Below are 22,251 nucleotides of genomic sequence, written 5' to 3'. Positions count from 1 at the left end.
TGTTATCTTTAACGGCGCTTATTGAATAAAGTGTTGTTAAAGGTGTTATCTTTGACGGCGCTTATTGAAGAAAGCGCGATTAAATGTGTTATCTTTAACAGCACTTATTGAAGCAAACGTTGTTAAAGATATTATACATTTAAAGCTTGTTTTAGTGAGCATGATCTTTTCAAATTCAAAAACAAAAGTTTACACAGTAATACATATTACTCAATTTATTATTTCACTTACTTTTCTTCTTTTTCTTCTTCTCCATAAGTTACTTTTTTTCTTTTTTGTTTTTAGTTTCTCTCTTCAAACAAGTTATCGATTTTTTGTTTTTCTCTTCAAGCATAAGGTAAATCATTATCTTATTTTAGCTTATTTATTTCTCTCTTCACTAATAGTGTGATATTTATTTGTTGTGAAGTCATACAGTTATGGTGAATTTATCGATTTTTTGTTTTTCTTTTCAAACATAAGGTAAATAATTATTTTATTTTAGCTCATTTATTTTTCTCTTCACTAATAGTGTGATCTTTATTTCTTGTGAAGTTATGCAACTACGGTGTTCTTGGTTTTTGGCTATGGTGAACATTTGGAGGAGAAAGAATGAACGATTTCCGTAAGATCTCATTATCATATGTTATTTTATAATATTGGAATATGTTAAGGTTGAATATAGTTGAAGTCGATGGTGATTTAACAAATCTATTGTAAATGTGGTGAAGTTGAATATGTTTGTCATGTGTTCGATCGAATGTCTAGGATATATATTGTCTTATTTAGAAAGTAGAAATTTAACAGCTTTTACTTCAATGAGTGTTGTTAAATGTCTACTTTCTACAACGCTACAAAAAACGATATTGAATATAACTTTATTTACTACTGCACTCACATAGAAAGCGCCACAAAAGTACTGTTAAATGACAATTTTAAACGTTGTTGTTTTGCTTGATGCCACCACAACCATTACCGAAGCCACCACTACTGTTACTGGCAACTCTTCATCACTGCAATATTCTTCACTAATAGTTTTTTATGGTTTCAAAGTAGCTCTTTGCTCATTCAAAATTATCTTCACTCTCCATCACTCATATTTCCTATATATCGACTAGGTCACTTATCATGATAACTTGTTTATTTTATCTCATTTTTAAAGATTAGGGTTCCTTTGATGTAATCGCTTGCGTGTATTTTCTTGTGTTGGCTTTGCAATTTGCATACGTTAATTATTTGCACAATTTAATTATTATGGACAAAAGCTACGGATAAAACATTATTCATATCAAATGTAAAACACATTATAATTCAAATCTTTCAATGGTATACAAATGTAATCCTTATACTTTCTAATTTAACACTAACCTAAGACAAAGTAATCTTAGCCTTTTAGTCTTTCATCTTTATCAAGAACCTCAGGCTTTTAAATTTTCATCATCTCCAACATGAACTCTGACCATACCTTCACCTTTTAGTTTTTCATCTTCATCATTTTCGGTCTTCCAAATAGTGCATAGTCTTCGTCATCTTCGGATGAATCTTGATAACATTGATTTAAGGCAAACACCAAAGCTATAACTCTTAGTGTTGCCTACCTCTTGACTCATGTGTTGATATACTCTTGGGTTCCATATAATTATTTACACACATCCACCTCTAAGCAATAAGTCAAAATGTTATAACTCTACACGGAACTTATATTTACACAGTTTTCTTAGAGCTCTCCATAATTTTCTATATTCATCCTCAATGGAGCCATCTTTGAAAAGAATAGTTATACTCGAGTAATTGCCCCTCTTTTGTATTGTAGGAATTTGCCACTCTCATTTTTTATATTTGAGGGTGATAATATTTGAGCATTTGTCCCTTTCTTGTATGCTTAAAATTTCTCATCATACCCATTTTCTAAGTGTTCCCCTACTTTCCCAATTTTAGAAACTTATGACATCTTTCTTTTATTCTTTCCCAAAACTCATACCATCATTTGACCCTCTCCATGATTCTAGATCTAATATGAATTGAAATGATGAACCCATAAAATTTAGGTCGTGAGGTGATACATACAAAATAAATTAGTATAAAAAATTTAGGATAATTTTTTATAAATATATTAACCATTGTTGTGAGTTAAAGACTCCTAAACGTTTATATAATATGAATATTATACAAAAATTCTATAATGATAGTATTGTACTATAACAATGAACGAGGCAAACAATATTTCTTTTACTTGACATTTGAATATCTTTTATGAAAAATATATCTATAAACCCGACAATAAATTTAGTATATTGACACTTTGTGGGGCACATGCCCCAATGTGTACATGTCGGTTCCGTCCCAGCATTCATGGTTTGACAAATAATTATCTTTTTAGTTTATAAGAAGAACTAATATTTATAGATTAATTACGTAACTATTTTTATATTATTTATCATTTATATATTAATTATTATTAAATTGGTTTCTACATATTCAAGATCCGTTGTATGAAAAAATATATGAACTCAAATTTATAGGGAATTTTTTTTATGAATATTGCTGACATTGTGTAGTTATGGGTGTTCACATTTTATATGCTGCAACTTTACTAATATGCATTGATTATTTTAGAGACTATGTAGTACAGAAGTTTGAACAAACTTTGAATTTAAATTTTTTAAATTTCAATGATTCATAAAATTTTAATTGTCTTGCTAATCATCTTGAAACTTCGGTAATTATGTTGAAGAAATGCACTTAATTTTTATTTGCTTTTGATGAAGTTAGGGTTTCTCGATTCAAACAATGTTATACTCAATTCTCAAAGTATCATTTTGTACTCAATTTTATTTTACTCCTAGGTGATTAAAATAAGATGCATTTTTTAATAGATATTCTCTTTCTTTTCAAGGGTGCCCTCATGTGACATCCAAAAACTAGTCCCTTTCTATATATAGAGATCATTATAGTTGACTTTATCTATTAAACACTGTATTTTTATATAACATGACTTAATCATCTACCAAAAAATATATGAGGCTTGGTTATTCTCTATCTATTTTTTTACAAACAAGTATAAGTATAAAATAATTGATGTATAAAATCTTCTCCACTCTCTAATATAAAATTGGTCATGTGGGCTTTGCTCCCAATTAAAAATAACTAATGAATGCACACCATATTGTTGGTGGCGCGCATACAAAAAAGAAATAAAGCATGGAACATTAATAGAATCAATGGGAAGATTTCCTGATGTAAGGAATATTGTGTCCATAAACCTCAAAGTGTGACTAAGTAGACAAGTGCTTTTATTTAAAGATATACACAAGTTTTTCAGTCAATGTATATAATATATACACGTATGAATAATTTGACAATATAATAATGCTTACGGAAATAGCTTAGCTGCTTTTTAGTCTAAGCTTTGTATAAAATCTTGGGAATATCTCTAGAATAATAGTAGTGGTTATGATCCTGTTTACGAGATATGAAATTATGGAAATGTAAATTATCACTCAGGTGTAAAGCGGAAATTGGTCATATCAAGCGAAGCTTTGTTATGTAGCTTATATATCATATAAGAATATACTATATAATCTTGAAATAGATAATCATGTAATAAGCTTACTTTTAATTAAATTTTATAATCCTAACAATTAAATTATATTTTTGTATATATTTTTATATTAAAATTACATATATAATAAAATTACTTATACTAAAATTGTATAAAATGAACATTACTACATAATATAATCAAATAAGTCGACCTATAAGGCTTAATAGATTTTTTGGATGACTTAAAGTCTGGCGTGTTAAACTAAAAAAAATTTAAAAAATTTGAGTCTGACATGTTTACGAAAAAAAGTTTATTTTAACCTAATCTATTATATGTTATCTAGGTAATAGACCTCTAATAAACTGGATGTGATGTTTCCCCCCATACTCTATGTACCCATCTTCTCCCTCCCCGCAAGACGTTAGCAAATTCCAATGGAAGTTCTTTACAATTTTTTCATTTTTTAATAATTCAATAATAGAGTTTAATTAAATATTTTAATATGTATTTGTTATCAGAGTAAACTTTCTTCATCAATCAATACATAATATATTGTTTATATATATTACTTTTTATTTAATCATGTAATAATTAATACATAAATACTACAAAATATAACTATATAAAAAACTCTTATAAAAAATCTTCGATATGAACAAGCACGTGTACAATAATAACAATGAGTTTGGATAATATACTACTAGTCTCAATCATTTATATTTGGACTCGTCCATGTGTCAACACGCATATATATAACATGACATCCACCGTAAAGTAAATATATTTAGGCAATCAAAGGAGAAAATTATATAAGGGGAAAATATAAAACTCTTCTAAACTTTATACATTTTCCAAGTAATCATTATGAATTATTTTCTCTTCCTAATAATTACACCTTAAATTTTATCTGTTGATGAAATTGGTTAATATATAAATATATTGTTAAATTACTAATATGTCAACATGGAAATCGCCGCAATCAGACTCATAACAATAACAATGGAACATATCAGGTTAATCAATGTTGATATTCGAATGAAACCGCCATCAAAATACAAAATTGATTGAGAAGAATATGATAAATATATTTCAGAGTTAAAAGTAGTTAATGTAGTAATATTACGTCACTACACCAGAGTTGACGTTTAACTGCACACATTTTAGATATATAACATCACTTTCTATATGAGTATAGTAGTAGATAGTCATGATTAACAGGGCTTTTGATGGCGCTATTGTATGTCACACATACAACAGCGTCACCTCCAACGAGCGTTGTTATATATTTCATACATATAGCAATACATGCTAAAATTTGTGTTGTTGTATTATTCAAAAATATTTTCAACAACAGAGATATACATCAATGTTACTTACAATAAGTGTTGTTGTATTAATTATATACAACAACGATAACGAATGTGTGTTGTTGTATTAATTATATACAACAACATTGTCTAATATGTGCGTTTTTATATTAATCAAATACAACAATGCTCTCTACAATGACCGTTGTTCTATTGTATACATACAACAGTATTTCCTATAATGAGCATTGTTGTATTGTATACATTCAACAACGTTTGTCAGAGCTACCCCTATCATGCGTTGTTGATTTGTACACATTAATACATGTATATACAATTATTGCAGTACATACATTCTAAACAACACATATATTCTCAACAACACAGACACATTAATACTAGCCAAAAGTTTGTATTATTAACATCAATACATCAATACAATACGAATTAATTACAAACAAAGAATATCATGCCAAATTATATTTTGGCATAATACATAAAATTAAAATCAAATAATATAAGTACAATATATGCAATTACAAACAAACAAAACCTCTCATTGTGTTCATCTCTTGTATATAAATCACCATCCATAGTTGGTCCGCTCTCACGCGATTGTGATGTCCCAAAAAAAGGATCATCTTCAACATCAATATCTTCATATTCTTAGTCATCAATATTCTTGACGATTATTTTGTTAGTTAAAAGAACAATAAACCATTTTATATCAGCTAGGTCACTAATAGAATACTTGTTGAACTTGTGATACTAAAATAAATGGTTCATCTTTATATCCTAGCCTATTAAGACCACCTGCATGAACCCTAATTCATAAACTCGAAAGTCATTGTTGTTATGAATCCACATACAACAAAAAACCAGTACCGAAACATTGTGTAAACCAATTCCCATATTTGTTCAATGACCTCAAAGTATGACATATTCGCATATATTGAGTTTCTATATTTTTCACTTGACATATGTAAAGTTCGAGCACTAAGAGTCACCCCACTATTTTGTATTTTACTTTGATCAACTTGTTTCTTCGTATAAAATGTGAACCCATTAATTAGATAACTAGTGTAGGATAAGACATGAATACTTGGACCATTGACTAACCATTTCAATCTTTCGGAAATGGAGTTTGCATTTATATTCAACTTCTCAATAATGTAATTTTTTAGCCACTTTATGAAACACCAATTATGCTCTTTGGAAATCCAATTTTCATTCTTACTTGGGTTAGGCTTCCTAAGAATCTTCTCGTGTCTTTCAAAATATGGCTCAACCTTGTCGGCATTATGTAAAACATATAAGTGTGTTTGCTCCAATTCGGTTCTTGTTATAGTCAATATTTGATTCCAGTAATCCTTTCGCCAAATGTTCTTTTTACATACCTGGACATTATAATGCCTATGAAATCACCATTGATAAGGTATCTGGTACAACAATCAAAAGTTTCTTCAATAATATATCTCTCAACAATACAACCCTCTTGATGTGAACCCTCTTGATGTGAACCCTTTTGATAAAGGTTCTTTGCACGATCTATCTTGGTTGGTGTTTGGCCAAGCTCATGGTTGGATTGAGCTTTTGTTTATGAGAAAACAATGGAATGATAAAAGTAGGATAAAAGAATATGGATTAGACTTCAGGTGAATGGCGCCACAACACTTTAAAGTGTTGATAAGCCAAAGTGATGCTCGCCACATGAACTTGGTTCTTGATAAGAACTTCTAATCTTGGTTCAGCCAAGAAGGTTTGGAGAATACTCTCACAAGGGTTCAATCTTTAATTCACAAAGAATTATGCTTCAACTTAACTTGTTTATTCCATTGGTAAAGACTTACATTTATAGGCAAGCCAACTTGGCTCCCACAGTTTGTAAAAGAAAAGACAATAATAACTAAGTCATGGTGATCCAACATATGCTACCATTTAACATATGAATCTACTCCTAAACTAGGCTAAATTTGGTTGCAATTAGCATAACACATGTTATTCGTGTTTTTTATTACATTAAAGGAAAAACATTAAGATATTGGCCTAGGTTTCCATTCTTGCCACGATTGAACTTTGAATAGCATATGATTTCATTCTCTCTTAAGTGCACGACATCAAATTAAGTCACATGGTGAATGAGACTTAATGTTCTCATAATACTCCACGACAAGGATTTATGAGCTTCATAGGATTCTTGTATTCTTTGAAGACTTGGATCGCAATTTAGCACATAGAATGTTGGAGTTTATTGACTCAATAATGGCCCTTAGTTGCACTTAAGCTTGGCATAGGATCCTCTTTGTCGAAGAAGAGAATTCCCTTGGTAGAATGGTAAATTATGATGAGTTAAAAGGCCTAGGATGCCATTAGTGTGAAGCTATCCAGCAGACCAAGCCTCCAATGGCTAGAACATGACCTTAAGCACCATTAATGCACACTTAAAGCCTCTAACAAGCACATGGCAAATTCCTTTGAGCAACTTTGTTCTGAACGCTTTGAAAATGACTTAAGATACTCTTGGATGATTTATGCCCAGGTGGATTAAGTTCCAACGGTCCAGACAAGGTGTTAAGGCACCATTAATGCCCATTTAAGCCTTCCACGATTACCATCATTATTCCCACGAGCATTTCCCCTCCAACGATCATAATAGAATATATTTACCTGCCAAATAAAATTACACAAAGTTAGAATATCGTTGGTTCCTGAAAAATAAAAGTTGGTTCAAGCATTAAAGTGTCGGTTACACTTTTAGGCTTGGTTTAAATCCCACGAGCCATTTTTTTGAACTAAGCATTATTTATGGGCATATTTATTAAATAAACACTAAAATAAATAAGACTAAGTATTGGTCAAAAATTGGCTCATACAATTATTACAAAATTAAAAATGTTCTATGCCAAACATGTTGGTTAGGCCTGACTCGGTCAGGCTACGCCTAGCGCCTGATGCGGCAAGCTAGGTGCATGCGCCTCAGTCAAATTTCTGGGACAGGCCTGATTGGCTCAGTGCCTGGCTCAACACTTGGTGCGCCAGGATACTCAACATGGTCAGCCATGGCTCGGTCGGGCTTGGTGCCTAATGCACCTGGCCTTGTGGCACGGTCTGAATTGCCTCGGTCAGGCTTAGTGTCTGATTCACCTAGCCCTATGCCAGGGTCAGATTTAGCGTCGACTAGGCCCTTGGCATGTCTCATGCGTATGGTCTGGTCCATTCTTAGCTCGGTCAGAACTATGAACCAAGATGTTATTGAGCATTTTTACACCCCATTGGGCTAACTTTGGCTCACCATCATGGATCAACCCTATGAGTTGTCCAAGGGCATATTGTGCCCTTTTTTTCCCATGTCCTAGTCATAGGACCACTTATGTCTTCAAGGCCATCATAATCAATGTTAGGTTCTTTGGGCAGTGCATCATCCCCTCCCTCTTGAAAAAATTTCGACCTTAAAATTGTATCTCCATCACCTACATCAAAAGGAAACATAGTAAGCATTTTCATTGGATCATTATTATGTATATACTTACCTTGAAGCTTGTAGGTAAGAAAATTATCATGATCTTTAGGAAACACAACTTGGTTGACCATGCCATCCATAGTCCAATTTCAAGACAAGTTCTCAATGATTCCAAGTTCTTGAAAACATTTAGAGACAAAATTTAGAGACAAAATTTAGAGACAAAATTTTGATTCCAAGTTCTTGAAAAAATTCCAAGTTTAAAGTGTTTGATAAGCCAAACTGATGTTCGCCACAATAACTTGGTTCTTGATAAGAACTTCTAATATTGATTCAACCAATAAAATTTGGAGAACACTCTCACAAGGATTCAATCCTTAATTCACAAAGAATTATTATGCTTCAACTTAACTTGTTTATTCTATTAGTAAAGACTTATATGTATAGGCAAGCCAACTTGGCTCCCACGGTTTGTAAAAGAAAAGACAATAAAGACTAAGTCATAATGATCCAACATAGGATACCATTTGACATATGAATCTACTCCTAAAGTAGGCTAAATTTGGTTGGCAATTAGCATAGCACATGTTATTCATATGCTTTATTACATTTTAGGAAATACATTAAGATATTGGCTTAGGATGCCATTGTTGCCACGGTTGAACTTTGAATAGCTTAAGATTCCATTCTCCCTTAAGTGCATGACATCAAATTAAGTCACATGGTGAAGAAGACTTAATGTCCTCATAATACTCCACGTCAAGGCTTTGATGAGCTTCATAATATTCTTCTATTCTTTGAAGACTTGACTCACAATTTAGCATATGGTAGAATGTTGGAGTTTATTGACTCCATAATGGCCCTTGGTTGCACTTAACCTTGGCATAGGATCTTCTTTGTCCAAGGAGAGAATTCCCTTGACAGAATGGTGAATTATGATGAGTTAAAAGGCCTAGGATGTCATTGGTGTGAAGCTATTCAGCAGACCAAGCCTCCAACAGCTAAGCACCACTAATGCACACTTAAAGCCTCTAACAAGCACATAGCAAATTCCCTCAACCAACTTTGTTCCGAAAACTCTGAAAATGACTTAGGATACTCCTGGAATATTTGTGCCCAAGTGGATTAAGCTCCAACGGTCCAGACAAGGTGTTAAGGCACCATTAATGCCCCATTAAAGCCTTCCACACTCACCATATTTATTCCCACGAGCATTTCCCCTCCAACGACCATAATAGACTTTATTTACCTACCAAATAACATTACACAAAGTTAGAATATTGTAGCTTCATGAAAATAAAAGTTGGTTCAAGCATTAAAGTGTCAGTTATAGTTTTAGGCTTGATTTAAGTCTCACGAGCCACTTTTTGAACTAAGCATTATTTATGGGTAGATTTATTAAACAAACACTAAAATAAATAAGACTAAGTGTTGATAGGAAATTGGCCCACACAATTATTACGAAATTAAGAGTGTTTCATGCCAAACATGTTAGTTGGGTTTGACTCGGTTAGACTACACCCAACACTTGATGCGGCAAGCTAGGCGCATGCGCCTCGATCAGATTTCCTAGCCAAGCTAGATTCATCCAACCCCTGGCTCAACACTTGGTGCGCCAGGATACTCAACACGGTCAGGTTTGGTGCCTAATACACCTGGCCTGTGCCACGGTCAGATTTTCCTCTGCCAGACTAGGTGCCTGATCCACCTGGCCTCGTGCGATGGTGAGATTTAGCGTCTTGGCATGTCTCATGCCCATGGCCTGGTCTATTATTGGCTCGGTCAGAACCATGGACCAAGATGTTATTAAGCATTTTTACACCTCCTTTTGCTAACTTTGGCTCACCATCATAGATCAACCCTATGAGTTGTCCAATGGCATTTTGAGCCCTTATTTCTGTGTCCTAGTTATTGGATCACTTATGCCTTCAAGGCTATCATAATCAAGGTTAGGCTCTTTGGGTAATGCATCACCTCTGGTCTTGATTAGGGATGGCAACGGGTACGGGCGGGCACGGGTAGTAGCTACCCGTTACCCGTTTCAAAATAGAAAAGTAATACCCGTACCCGCCCATACCCGTAAGGGTACCCGCGTGCGGGTATTTACGGGTATTTCTGGGTACCCGCGGGTTTCCTTTATTATAAATAAATTTTTAAATTTTTACTTCTATTGTGTTTCAAATAAGATGAAACTTAATTATTTTTGTACCTTTTAATTGAATATTTGGCAAAAATGCTAAATTTTTAGTGTTTTCTAGTTGTGTGATTTTTTGTTCTCATTTCTTTAACAAAGAGCATATATTTTCTTTGTAAAACATGTGTTTCTACACATGTAATAATATTTGTAGGACGTTTCATCACCAAACTCAATAAAATATGTAAACAAAGTAAAAGAAAAAATGTACATAGTGTAATAAATGTTAGAATAATGTATTTTTTATTTTAATTAAATATAATATATTAATCATATAAATAACGGGTATCCGCGGGTACGGGTACCATAATACCCGTACCCGCCCGTATGTACTACGAGTATTTTTAAAAACCCATTTATAATACCTGCGGGTACCCGTTTGTGACCCGTACCCATGCCCGTATGGGTTTTACTCACGGGTACGGGTTTTTTTGTCATCCCTAGTCTTGATTGGTTCTTCACACACATTTTTAATGTCTTCGTATAACGCTCAAAAGGATACATCCATGTCATATAGGAAGGGTCACATATTTGTGTCACTCGAACAAGATGAATGCTTAGGTGGACCATTATATCAAAAAAGAAGGTGGGAAATACATTTCAAGCATACAAAAAGTGAAAATAATTTGTCTTTGCAATGTAGTTAATTTATCAAGATCAATCACTTTGCTACAAATTGCCTTGAAGAAGAAGCATAACTTAGTTATGGTTCCTTGAACATTTTTAGGTATAATAGATCATACTCTAATATGCAAGAAATGCTCCATAAGTACATGACAATCATGAGACTTAAGACCTTTTAGCTTAAGGTCTTTCATTAAAATAAGTTTCCAAATGTTTGAAAAGTACCCATTTGGAACTTTAACACCATGAAGAAATTTACAAAATTCAATTTTCTCCTTCCTCGACAAAGTATAAGCTGCTAGAGGTAGATATGTAAGCTTTCTGTTCATTATCAACCCCAATTCCTTTCTTACTCACATACTAACCAAGTCTAATATTGCATTCAAGCTATCTTTGGTCTTACTACAGACATTGAGTAAGGTACCAAAGAGACTTTCAAATATATCTTTTCAATATGCATCACATCGAGGAAATGTCTTACATATAATGAACTCCAATATGGCAATTCAAAGAAGATTGACTTTTTCTTTCACTCATATGTGACAATTTCGTTTGCAAAAGGTTTACCAAAGTTATTTTTCAAACACTTTACCTTTTGAAATAATTGGCCACCCATCAATGACAAAGGAGAACGACCTTCTTCATTGTTCTCATCAAATGCTTTTCCCCATCATTGATATGATGATCTTAATACAAAAATCTACGATGGCCAAAGAAGACATTCTTCTTATAGTGTTCCAACCTCGTTGAATGAGTGTTTTCTTCACATACAGACATGCAAAATGTCTCTTTGTACTATATCCTGACAGATTACCATAGGCAGGAAAATCACTGATTATGTCGAACAACAAAGCCCTCAAGTTGAATCTTTCTTCCATATATGCATCATATACATCTATGCATGTCTCCCACATTTGCTTCAAGTCTTCAAGTCTTCATTTACTAGTTTTTTAGGTCTAGAAACTAATATAGATGACATCACATATTTGTGTTTCATGCATAGAGAATGACGTAAGTTATATATCACCAACATCATTGGCCAAATACTATAGGAGCAACTTTAAACACTATGAGGATTAGTTCCATCAGTTGACAATGCAAGGCGTAAATTTCATTATTCTTGACCAAAACTAGGATGGTCATGATCAATTTTTCCTCATTGAGGAGAATCTGAAGGATGTCAAAGTTTGTCATCTTAATCCTTTCTTCGTCATGTCATTTCAAATTATTTGCATCTTTTGCAATGCTGAACATACGCTTAAATCTTGCTTTGATGGGAAAATATTATACAACCTTCTTGGAAATTGAGTCGTCATTCTTATATTGAAATGCATTATATTTAGAACAAAACATTAATGAAGCATACTCATTAAAAATAAGATAAAATCATTTTCACAAACATGTATCATATTGTAATTCATGCCAATGGAGAGTAACATTTGTTTAGCATCATAGGTTAGAGAATGAGCATATTATCTTCGAGCAACATATCCTTCAGAAGTGCGAACAGGTCTGTAAAACTCTTATTGCTCCCTCCATTAACAGATTTCAACTTATAAAACCTTGACACAACAGCCAATCTCATGAACTTAGTACAACCATCATAAAATGGTTTCTCAACATCACTTATCAAATGTTGTAATATCTCAGGACAATTATGAAAATCCTCTTCGACAATGTTTGCCATTTCCACGAAACAATCATCGTCAAATACATTTGTGTTGTTCTCTTTCATATGAATTTCATCACAATCCATGACATCTCTTTTCTCACCAAGCCTTGTCCAACATGTGTAATTTTGATCAATATCGTGACACACTAAATGAACTTTTAACTCATTTGTAGTAACTCGGTTTGAGTAACAATATTTTAAGCAATGGCATACAATTATATTAGGTTTTAAACATTCTTAATTGCAAACCTAACAAATGATTTCACTTCATCCACATACTCATTCATCAATTGATTGACACTCATCCATTTTTGATCCATTTTCTAGAAAGTTGGTTAATTGAATATTATCTTTATGCATAGACCAATTTCATCAGCAGTTAAAGTTTAATGGGTAATTACGAAAATATAATAGTTCATGATGCTACTTGCAAAAGACATAAAATTTAGGGTGTTTTTATAGACTTTTCTCAAGATATAATAATAAAAATGACAATAACATAATTCAATCACAAGTACACAACTTTAAGGTGTATTTGCTTTCAAGAATTATTTTTTATTTCTATTTTTTGTTTTCCTCTAAAAATATATTCTTGCAAATAATTCAATTATGTCAACATTTTCCATTTTATACTTGCATTCTCTTTTCCAAGAGATTTTATATTTACAATATATTAAATACATTTAATTGCTTAAATTTGTCATTAGCTATCATAAATATATACAGAAAGTCGTAAATAACATCATGCACTTACAAGTGCTCTCCAAAAAGTTAAATTAAAATAAATTAGTAACATACTCGCATTTTATTATTTAATTCAGGATGCAGTAACTTCAAGAGGCGATAATATTCATCCCAAAGTCATACTACACTCATCATCAAACTATTTCAGAAATAATATTAAGAGAGGCGAAGAAAAGTTATTATGTTTAGAGAGAAATTTAATTTTTTTATTATAAAGATATATGGTGATATGAACGAGTGAGAAATTCGTTTATTGATATGGATATTTTGTTAATTAGTGTAGAGAATAATTAAAAAATATAATCCTTCCATTTCATATTTTTAGATGTTTAAGGTTATACACATAATTTAATAAATTGTTAAATTATATAAACAATTGATATCATTTGACTAAAATAACAAAATTTAATATACATTGAAAACTAGAATAAAAAAACCAAAAAATAGACATGAAAACGATGCGTAATAAATAAAGCTATAGTTAGAAAATGAACTAATAAAGTATAATTGTATATTGAGTTTTTAAAATATCAAAAGATTTGGAATAACATGAAAAGTTAAAACATCAGAAGATATGGAACGAATGGAGTAACTAAAGTGTTAAAATTTTCAAAAATATCATTGTTTATTATTTAAAATGTGGGAAATGATATTTTTTTCATTTTCATAATTTCTAGAAAAGGAGATTATGTTTTCTAAAATATGAAATAAAAACAACAATGCAAACATGTTTTCATCCTCCTTTTCTGATTTCACTGAAAATAGAAAATAGCGAAAGCAATTAAACACAATTCATTTTACTCAAAAAAATAAAAAACAATGTCACTACTTCAACATTTGACAAAAAATATATTTAGCAAGAATTATCTAATTAATATAATATAATTTCTTAACAACATAAAACATAATTGCTTAACAAGATAATATCACAATTTTGAATATGAAGACATTAAATTTATGTTACTTTATATATTTAGGGATTTAGGAATTACGAGTACGTACACTAATGGGTCTAGATACCCATTATTTGGACATGTCCGATTAAACAACGAGATTTAAAATTAACTGTCTAAATTAAAAGTGAATCAAAAATATGGACCCGCCCCAACCCATTGTGGATATTACATGCATGTACGGGTACCCATTATCATCCATACAATCATAGCAAAAAATAAATTTTGACAATGAGTTAAAGGAGTTGATGACATGTAGTGGTTTATTCAGGAAATATATAATGCTTTTATCTAGATATGGAAATGAGTTGAGTTTGGCTTAACTTAACCCAATGAGGATTAGCTCATATCGAATTTTGAGAGGAGTTCAAAATGAACTATTTTTAAGTTCAAATTTGACTAATTTAAAGTTCACTACTTTTCAAGCGAGTTAATAAACTTAAATTTATGGAGCTCTACGATGAACAATGATGATTCATACATGTTAAAGACAACTTTTTAATAAAATTTTATAAAAACTAAGCATTTATGCGCTATAGAAACTAAACATTTAACAACACTCAAATGAGGGTGCGCTATAGAAACTAAGCATTTAATAGCGCTCGCTTGAGCGAGCACTATTAAATGCCAACTTTATAACACTTTCTACCATGCGTGCTGAAGCAAATGTTGTTGAAGCTCACATGGTACTATTTCATATAGCATTGGTTGTTATATGAAATGATATCATATCAAATTATGCATACATATATTTAAATGAAATACATCCAACAATGCACACACATAATATACCAACAACAAATATGTATCCAAAACCATTATATTTAATATATATCAATACAATAGTACTAAGTATATTTTCTATTTACAAGTCAATTAATATTTTGGCAGAAGCACTACAATTAAAACAATAAAATTAAGATAAAGTTATACAAACATGCAACAACATATGTTTAAGTTTTCCCAATTTGATTGAGTGTATTATCATTAATTACAAGAAAATATTGATTCACACAAATCCCTTCATCACGATCAACTCTTCTATAGAAATTATCATCTATAGTTGGACTGCTCTCATGTGATTGTAATGTCCCAAAAATATGATCATTTTCACCTTCAATATCATTATTGTCTTACTCATTAATTTTTTTACGTTTATTTTGTTAGTCAAAAGAACAATGAAAATTTTTATATTAGTTAAGTCATTGACATAGAATATTTGTTGAGCTTGTGATGCTAGAATAAAATGCTCATCTTTATATCATAGCCTTGTTATTATCAATACACATAGAACCAAAAATCACACTCAAAATGTTGTTTAATCCAATTTTCATATACATTCAATGATCCTAAAGTATGACATATTCGTGTATATGAGGCTTCTATCATTGGCACTTGACATATGCATAGTATGAGCAATAATAGCCACACCATTATTTTGCATATCACTTTGATCATCGTGTTTTTCGTATAAAATATGAACCGATTAATTAGGTAATCGTATAAGATAAAACATGAATACTTGGATCATTGAATAACCATCTCAACCTTTTAGAAATAGAATGTTTGTTTATATTCAACTTCTCAATAATGTGATTTCTTAGTCAATTTATATAACACCAATTATGCTTTCTGGAAATCTCATTTTTGTTCTTACTTGGGTTAGAAATCACATGCATCTGTATTGATATCATTTTTCATTCATCTGGAAATCCAATTTTGATTATTTAAAATGATCACCCTCATATGCATTTGTGTTGATATCATTTGTAAACATCTTATTAGTGTAACCATCTTTTGTGTTCCCATCTCTAGTCTCACCATATTTTGTCCAATATGTGTAACTTTGATCGACTATATTGTGCACTAAATGAATTTTTAACTCATTTGGACTAACTCGCCTAGCGTAACAAAATTTTAAACAATGACATATAATTCTATTAGGGTTTTCGGCATGCTCAGTTACAAACTGGATAAAGGATTTTACTCTATCCTCATATTCTTTCATCAATTTATTGACATTCATCCATTTTAAATAAACAAGAAAAGTCTCATCTTGATCCTTAAGAACAAGAACAATAGTAGCTAGCTTCTAAGCATATTAGAAACGTATAAGATAGACTATCTAAAAACAATTTGACAAAAGATTACATTAAGCATAAATCATAACCTAAATCATCTATTTTGAGCTACAAAAAGAGAAAACTAATAAATCCCCTACAATATCTTCCATGAATGAAGGAATAAATGTTGTGAGTCTTGGGGTAATATGAGTTTAATGAATGGGTGTCATCTGAAGATTTAGTGGAAGATGAGTTGAACGAATGAGTGTCGTGTGAGTTTTAGCGTAGGAAGGTTTTTTGAGTTGTAGGAAGATTTTTTGAGTTTTAGTGTCTAAATAAACGAGTAGTTGGTAATGTTTTGTTTTTAAATATGTAACAAAGATTGCAAAGTGAAGTGAGCTCTATTTTTCTTACACATTTAACAATGCTCGATGAAGCGAGCGATGTTGAATTTGTAAGAAATAGCAATTCTCATTTCACTAAGCATTAATGAATCTTTGAGTCATACATTCAGCAATGTTCAGTGATATAAATAATGATGAATATATATTTGCATATCACATTTAACACCGATTATTTTATCGCACATTATTGATTTCCTTTTGCCCTATTACTTAACAATGTTTATATACAAGCATTGTTGAATTTGAATTATAGCCTAGGGCTGTGAAGGATGATATCTTCTGCATATTGTGCCTTGCAATGCAACAACTTGGTTAAATATTTTTATAAAGGTTATTTAGTAGTCTGTTATCCTTATTACAGAATATTTTTTAAAAACTAATAGTTCATATTCTAAGAAGTTTTACAATTTTATATATCATTTATTTATTTTTGTTTCTTATTTACACATATTAATTTTTTTTTATTTCTACTTTTTTGTTGAGAATATTAATTAATGGAAATATTAAATGAAGGTAAAATAGGTGTCTTATATTATTTTCTTATAAATCAAGAAAAGTAATATTTGTATTAATTGATTTAATTAAGTGAATGGACAATCTAATTTAAAAATATTTCATTTCTTCCTATTTATAAGATACTTTTAACTATATTGTACATATTCATAAAAATGATTTTTTTGTTCTTTTAAATTATGAGATTACAATTCTACACTCATTTAATATTTTCATTAATTAATAACGTCGTTGAAAATAACAATAAAAATATAGCTAGTTAAGACTCTTAATATGAACAAATAAAGGTTGCATACAAAATACAAAATATTTTATAAAAAACCATAAAAATCAAAATCTTTTAGATGATCTCAAAAAATATCAAACTTTAGGTTCCATTCCTCAATCATGTAAAGGACAGAACATTAAAGTACATTTACAATTAAGAGGATAGAATCCCTGTATATATCTAAGGCCTGATCGATCACATACCCTAACAAGCAAATCTGCTTTAATTTCATTATTATAAATGGAACTTTACAATAATTAGAGAAGCCTCTAGGACTGAAACAATGAAAAAAATGCATTTCCAGCAAAGCAATGAGCTGTTTTCGAAGGTTCCTACTTCATACCTACCAATTACCAACCATAAAATACCTGTTAAAAGAATCATTGATGTTTAGAGAAAATAAATTAATTTTGATTAAAAAGAGTAATTTATTGAAATTTTTAATGAGATAATTCATTCTGGTTGACGACAAATGAAGCGATAAAGAATAATGATATCGAAAATCTCCATCTCGGAACTGGTAGTGGTCAAAGATATTCAATACTTTTCGATAAGAATATGTTAAGTGTAGTAGGTATTTCAATATTTCATGAGTACTAAAACCATACTCTTAAATTTTTATTTTTTATTCATATTTTTTATATTTCCCTTAAATTAGTTTAACACCTGTGCCTTGGATGCAAACAAATTTCAAAGAATAATAATGTTGAAATATATTTTGACCTATATTTTAGTTTTTGGGTTAATATTGTATTAGGCTACTTATAGTTAGGAATTAGTTTCAATGATTTTAGTTAGTTAAGTTTTGTTTCAATATATATATAAAGTTTATTTTCCTTGTAAACTATTATTCAATTCAATTCAATAACGTTTCTCATTCTTTTATGTTTCATCAAAAATATTATGCATAGCTCATACCATTTTTACATGGTATGAAAGCAATAATTATGCATTTCCACTTATCCCTTCCATTTTCATTGTCTCCACAGCCTTTCTTTTCCTTGCCTAATATGCTAGGCCTTCTAATTCAAGAAGCAGTGATTCAGATTGAAAGAACAGGAGTTATTACTCCAAAGGATTCAAAAAAATGTAGGAAGGTGACCCCTGATCGTGAAAAAAGCCACTTCTGCATATCAGATAGAAGGTGCTTGGAAGGAGGGTGGTAGAGGATTTAGTATATGAGATGTATTTTCACACACTAAAGGAAACATTATTGACAAAAGCAATAGTGATATAGTTGTTGATTATTATCGGTATAAGGAATATATTGATCTTATAGATTTTTGGATGAATGACACCTTGGCCACTTTAGAGCTTCTTTTTTTTTTTTGTGGTCTTGGCTTCCTCTCCAGTGATGTTGCTGCCTTTGTTTAACCACCCCACCATTGACTCGTCAAAATGATGTGGAGGATTCCAATGGTACAAAGTTGCATAAGGTTGGATGCCACTTTCAAGAATGGTAAAGAAAAGGAAAGAAGCACGTTGCCAACAATATTGTAGAGTCACAAAACTGGAAGAAAAAAAAAGGTTCTTCTTCTCCTTCACTGTCAACACTACAAATGAAGATACCTTGTTCTCTTCCTAATCTCTTGCATACTTTCAGTTTTCTTTGTTCTTCCAAGAACCAAAGAATCATTCAAACACAAGGAAGCTCGGGTAGGAACTTTATTATGAGACGTTTTTCATATTGGATGCATTTTGAGCCTCTGGATCCAAAGCACATTGCCATTCAGGGGACTGAGTTTCCAGAAGTGAAACCAAGGAGTAATTATGTGTTAAGAGTTCTAGGTGCAACATCTTGCAACAATAATTGTGGAGCTGTGGAATTTGATTTTGTAAAACCTATTCTTCATCAATTACCCCAATTATCACTTTTTTTACTACTCTATTTTGTTTGCCTCCTCTTATTAAACACACATTATTTTAGTGTGTATTTTTCTCATTGAAGCATCATATTTGGATCAAAATTTAGATCTATTTTTCTCTTTTTCATTCATTATGATTGGTTTGCTTCTGTCAAGTAGATGGTTAAGGATTGAATGGTTAAACTTCTGTCAAGATAAATGATTAAGTTTTAGATGAAGTTGCTCATGCCTTAACGCGTTAGTATTGCTTCATATCAGATTTCAACACTAGGAGATGAAAATTCGCTCACTAGCAAGAGGAGGTATTAGAGTACATGTGGTGCTCAGCATAATCATTTCAAGCTTGGAATACTTGATACATTCCAGCTTGAGGGGGCTATTGAAATATATTTTGAAGTATATTTTAGTTTTTTGGTTAATATTGTATTAGGCTAGTTATAGTTAGAGTTAGTTTTAGTGGTTTTAGTTAGTTAAGTTTTATTTCTATGTGTATAAAATTTACTTTCCTGGTAAACTACTATTCAATTCAATAACATTTCTTATTCTTTCTTATTTCATAAAGAAGATTATGCATAGCTTATACCATTTTTCACATGAAGAATATATTGTCACCCATGTAAAGTGTCACGTCGTCTGATACTTTCCTATGGAGGTTCAAGTTGATACTTTTTCTGATATGGGGTTTTACTTATTGCATCTTCACACATACTTGCAATTGGACGTCCCATGTTCTTCGAGATTTCTTGTATCTATTCTTTACAAACACTGCTCAAGGAGTTATAGTCGGACTTCTAACCCCAATTACCTCTTTTCTTGATTACTATATTTTCTTTACTCCTTTCACACATACAACATCATTATAGTGTGTAATTTTACATAATTGAAGCAACATATTAGGATCAAGATTCTGATCCATTTTTATTCTTTCATCATCAATGGTTGGTTCTCTTCTATCCATGGTGGTTAAGCTCATATATAACTTATGTCATGGATGGTTAGCTTATGTTCATGGTGGTTAATCAAATATATAGCTTCTATCGTGGATGGTTAAGCGTTTGATGATATAGCTTCCGTCATGGATGGTTAAGCGTTGTTATTGCTTCAAATCAAGATTACAAGCCCAGAGTTAAAAATATTCACTCACCAGCTTGAGGGGGATATTAAAGATATTTTAGAGGTTATTTTTGTAAGATGATTGTTGCTTAGGAAGTTAGGAATTAGCTAGTTATGTTTGTGTTAGTTGCTTGTTTTACAAGCTTTCTTTTCCTCTTTTCACTTGTAAATAAGCCATATTAGCTCACTTTTTCATTCAATTCAATAATGAGAATATTTTTCATTCTTTCTTGTTTCATCAAAAAAATTGGTACATACCTCCTACCATTTTAACAAATAAAGACATAATATATGTAGATGATAATTTTTTAATTGGTAAAAAAAGTTTTATTATCAAATTGAAATTTACAAGACGTATAATATAACGTAAAAACTCCAACAAAAAAAGTATGTCTCATTAAACTAATATAAAGTAATTAAGTATAAGAGTATTAACAAATATGTTTAAAAAACTTCATAAATTTTGCTAACTTAGACATTAAAATTTCATACGTTGTATGAGTTATATCGACCTTAAAGTTGCTAACATGAGCTCTATTCTCCTTTTCTAAAATGATTGAAAAAAGTCTAAGGAGTCCAACAAAATTGGTTTTGTAAATTTAATTACAGAAGAAGAAATATTAAAAATAATATCATATTATTTTTCAAATGAATCGTGAGTAAGATAGTTAATTAAAATTTTACGAAAATTACAATTTTTTTCCAAATTGCTGAGTCAAGAACTGTATAAAAATGTTTAGATTCAAATGACAAACATAATACATGAGTACTGAATTATGCAATGCACGACGTTTTGTTGCAATTGTTTTTGATATATTAGCATGTAAATAATTTTCCACGAAAGATTTAATAAAGATGAAATTAACTTTAATTGGTAAAATTAACTTCAAAATTTTGTTTAGAATTCAAACTCGAAGGCATTCAACCTCTTCAATCTATAATCTATTCTCTTTTACATTTTCCCTCTTCATAAATCACTGTATTAAGAAAATACTCGAAAGTCAAATATGGATAAAGATCTTAGATATTTCTAGTTATATAATGTTAAATTAGTACTAAATTTAGTTAAAATTTTAACATAAAAATAAAAATAACATATACAAATAATTGTATCATTAACATATTAATCTAGAATTACAATAATTACCAATAAAATATGTAAGAGAGTAATTGTATCTTCATTAAAACTTAAAAGTATCATTCTTTCCTGTTTTAAAACTAATATAGTCAATGATTTAAAGTTATACTATATATTCAATTAAACTCTATTATATAAAATCACCAGTGTAAATATAAAATATAAAATAAACTATTAGAGTTTCAAAATATCATATATTGAAATTCTTATCAAAAATTAAAATAATGGACAATAAATATGTAAAAGAAAGAAGATACATTACTTAAGTTTTATCTTCTTTTAAAAACTTAAGTATATTTATGATGGAATCAGAAATAAAAGTTTCAACTATATCTTCAATAAAATCATCATATTATATTGTCTATGCCTTTTGTCTTTTTCAGTTTATGTTAAAATTGTATGCAATTCAT

This window comes from Lupinus angustifolius, chromosome LG13 (genome assembly GCF_001865875.1).
Source record: "Lupinus angustifolius cultivar Tanjil chromosome LG13, LupAngTanjil_v1.0, whole genome shotgun sequence".
Lineage (NCBI taxonomy): Eukaryota > Viridiplantae > Streptophyta > Magnoliopsida > Fabales > Fabaceae > Lupinus > Lupinus angustifolius.
This window is presented reverse-complemented; position numbering follows the sequence as displayed.